The following is a 4,212-nucleotide window of genomic DNA, read 5'->3' on the forward strand; positions in this document are numbered from 1 at the left end:
CAAAAAAAAAAAATTATTAAATGATTTAGGGTTGCCTATCAATTACTAAATGCCAAGCTTCCTTGTTGTCTCATGTTCTAACAAAAAGTGGCGGATCCCACCCATTAATCTCAACACTCCTAAGACATCATCAAATTATGTTTCAGAACCACTAAATAACTTATTCAACAAAATCATTTTATCTTTGAATGAACAAAATCGAAGATGATGATAGGAGTTTCGTTCCTTCATAATGAAAAAAAAAGAAACTTAAATATAACGGTGGTGCCACGTTTTTTGATATCACCACGTAATCATTTTTTAACTTTCTTCAAGTATACGTGGTATCTAAAACTGTTGATGATACTACATCAATAATATCACCATTAACCATTAAACTAAATTTTTACTCTTCGGCAACAATCTAAGATCTCCCCCCGAGAGAGAGGGAAATGAGGAAGCAAGTCTGAAAGTGGGTTGTAGAGTCTAATTTGTTGGCAGCACTGCTACCTGCACAAAATTGTGGTATACAAAACAGAAGCCCTCACATGATATGTGGGACTCATCCTAATGTGAGAGTTTCAAATTTCTGTAGGAATAATGTTTCTTATTTGTTGGTGAGGTCGTAATATAATTTGGTTATTCATTTTTTACAAATAAAAATTCAGTATCATGGTGATACTATGTCACTATATTAATATGTGTAATCACTAACAAATAGTAAACCTATATATGGACGGTGAATCTCATTTTTAAAGAATAACTATCTTGCCATATATGATGTGGAAATGACAATATATTATTAGATAGTAATATCACTGTAACACTGTTGTACTGATTTTTTTTTTTTTTTTTTTTTGCTTTTCTAATTACATGTATCAATTATAATCAGGCCTAATTTTTATTTTAATTTTTAAACATTAAACGTAAAACGTTTAGATTTGGATTTCATCACAAGTGCCTGCCTTGTGCAAATTCATTTGAGTATTATTACAATATAAAAATTATATTGATAGTATTTATATTTTGCTTCTTACGTCATTCTCTGTTTCTCTCACATGTCTATCCTCTCCTCTCTCAAAATTGAATCTGGGTTTGGAACTAAGGAAGGAAGAGGGGAGGGAAGCGGTTCAGACCCAAGGGTAGAGAAGACGACAGCGGCGTACACCGGCGATGGCAAAGCTCTCTTCAATCAAACTCCATCCACAAGCTCTCACCATGGCAGGAAGGATTTGACAGCAACAGACAAGTCGGTGATTACGATGGCGATGAATCGATTTGGTGTGGTGCCTTTCTTTGGCTGGATGGGAGACAAGGTACGTTGGGTAGTCTGAAAGGTTAGTTTTGGCGTTAAAAAAAAAAAAAAAAAAAAAAACCGATGAACAGAAGCAGAGAGTCGCCGGGGCAAGAACTAAAGTAGGACTCATTTTTCTCATGACATCTCTTGTTTACTTGTTAATCTCTATCTGGGTTTGTCGTCTTTGATCCACTTTCACATACCCAGTTGAATTTTATCTTCTCGGTATTCATCTAATTGACTATTAGTACTTTGATTTCCCAATTTGGGTATTTTTTTAATCAAAAATGGTAGTTTACTATTTCTGTTTTTTTAATGAAATCGAAATCAAAATCAAAATCAAAATTAAAAGGACGTGGTTTTAATGAAAGATCATCTCAGCCCCATTAAGAACTATAGATTGCGCTACAATTTTGCACTATAAACGATCTTGATTAGAAAAAATTACAAATGGCGAATTACACTGACAGTTCCTATAGTGTGGAACTTCTGTTACTTTGATTCCTAACTTTTCAATTGTGATACATTTGATCCTGAATTTTAAATCTTATTCCAAATCAAGATAATTGAAGATACTATTACTTAATTTTAAGGGCAAAATAGTCAATTTGATAAAATATAAACTAATTTGACAAAACTAAATGTCAAAAAAATATTTTTGATTTTTTAAAAATTATTTATACCCACTAAACATAAAATTATGTAAAATTGATAAATCTTTTAAACATTTTTTTTTTACCAAATTAATTTTTAATATGTGTTTGAATGATGATCATGTAATGGGTGCTTGTTAGGATGTAATGTGTAATTGATATATTTAATATATGAAATATTTTTAGTTTTGGATTTTTCGATTTAATAAGTTGTCTCCATATATAACTTTTAGAAAAATAAAAATTAATTTAATGAAAATAAAAACAATTATCCATTACATGATCATCATCCAAACATATAATAAAAATTAATTTAGTAAAAAAATAAATAAATAAATGTCTAAAAGATTTGTCAAGTTTACATAATTTTATCTTTAGTGGGAAGAAATAATTTTTAAAAATTAAAAAATATTTTTTTGACATTTATTTTTGTCAAATTAGTTTATATTTTATCAAATTGACTATTTTGTCCTTGAAATTAAGCTATAGTATCTTCAATTGTCCTTATTTGAAACAAGGTTCAAAATTCAAGGCCAAATGTGTCACAATTAAAAAGTCAGGGACCAAAGTGACACAAGTCCCAAACTATAGGGACCGTTAGTATAATTTTCCCAATTACAAATGATCTTCTCTCTCAAAACGAGTGCATCTCTCTATAGCCTCTTCCCTTAGGGTTTTCTACAGGCGGTGTCGTTTGGGAGGGGAAGGGGGCTTCGGCTTCCGGCCACCCCTCTCTTCTCTCCCCCCATTTTTTTTTCCTTCTTGTTTTCTGCTCAATAAACCTTGGGAGATCTCTCTTCCCAACCTCTCCCTCTTTGTGAGGAGTTTCTTTCCCCATGGTAGAAGCTTGCTGGGTTGCTCCTCCTCCTCCTGGTGCCGGATCTGCCTTGGTCTTCTTCTTTGTTGCTCGTCGTCGCTGTTATCACCTTCCCTCAGCCAGATCTGCTTTGGATCTATTTGCCTCCATTGTTCACAAATCAGATCTGGTTACCTCCAGGTATGAGGTTGTATTCTCCAATTTTTTTGTTTTTTTTTTTTTTTTTTGGTTTGGAAGTGTTTGTATAGAATCCATCGGTGCTTTTAGGTGGCTTACCCACTCTATAATTGTAATCTATGACCTATCTTAGACACACTCTACAGTTGATTTTTTTGACTTCTGCTTTGCAGTACGAGCGCGAGCACTTGTTGTACATTTAAGATTTTCATAGTTTTTATACATGTGTGCTTGTTTGATCTGATTTTTCTTTGCTTGGTATAAGCTTTTTGTTGGATGGATTCCTATATAGGTGGTGTTTGGCTTCAGTAATGAAATTTCTTTCTGATCAAAAAAAAAAAAAAACAATCTTGATTCGTGATTTTAATCCATTCCAAAATATGGTAAGGATTATTTTTAAAAAAATTCCTTCACACACACACACATATATATATATATATTAGAATTAGATTAATTTTACCTCCATATGGTACTAGCATATCACCGTGTTATACACGAGACTGGATTTAAAAAATATATTTATGATTATAACAAACATATTTTTAAATTATTAGCATAACATAAATGTAATTTTGAAAGAAGATGTTGACATTTCATAATTGAAATAATAAAATAAAAAATTATTACATTTGTTCGAAATTTACTGAATAAATAAAATATATTATAACTAAAATCAAATTGTTGTGGATCTTCTATCAGCATTCTTGCATTGTCAACATGATAGTTAGTATTATAATTGATAAACAATACATATATTATATATTTATAAAATGTTATAAAGTAAAAATGTTATAGTTATATTATACATACATACATATATATATATATATATATTACCTTCTAAAAGGTATAGACATTTTCCATACACTACAAGAATTTTCACTTTTGGCGACTAAATTTTTAGTCGCCAAAAGTCAATTTTTGGTCGCCTATAGTCTTTAGCGACTAAATTTTTTGGTCGGAAAATTAGTAGCCGAAGAGTAGTCGGCAAAGCTAGAAGTTTAGTTGCCAAATGTATTCATTTGCCGACTAAATATTTAGTCGCCAATAGGTTGAAAAATTAATTAAATAATACATTTTTGCCGACCAATTTTTTTGTCGCCAAAAGCCAATAATTTAGTCGCAGAAAAATTTTTAGCTACTAAATTTTTTAGTAGCCTAAAGCAAATATTAGTGTTTTGGCTACTAAAATTTTAGTCGCCTAAAGTCAATCTTTTTTTGCTACTAAAATTTTAGTCGGCAAATAGTATTTCTTTTGGCTACTAAAAATTTAGTCGCCTAAACTTCCA

The sequence above is a fragment of the Camellia sinensis genome, chromosome 8, assembly GCF_055761805.1.
Source record: "Camellia sinensis isolate YWXY chromosome 8, ASM5576180v1, whole genome shotgun sequence".
Taxonomy (NCBI): Eukaryota; Viridiplantae; Streptophyta; class Magnoliopsida; order Ericales; family Theaceae; genus Camellia; species Camellia sinensis.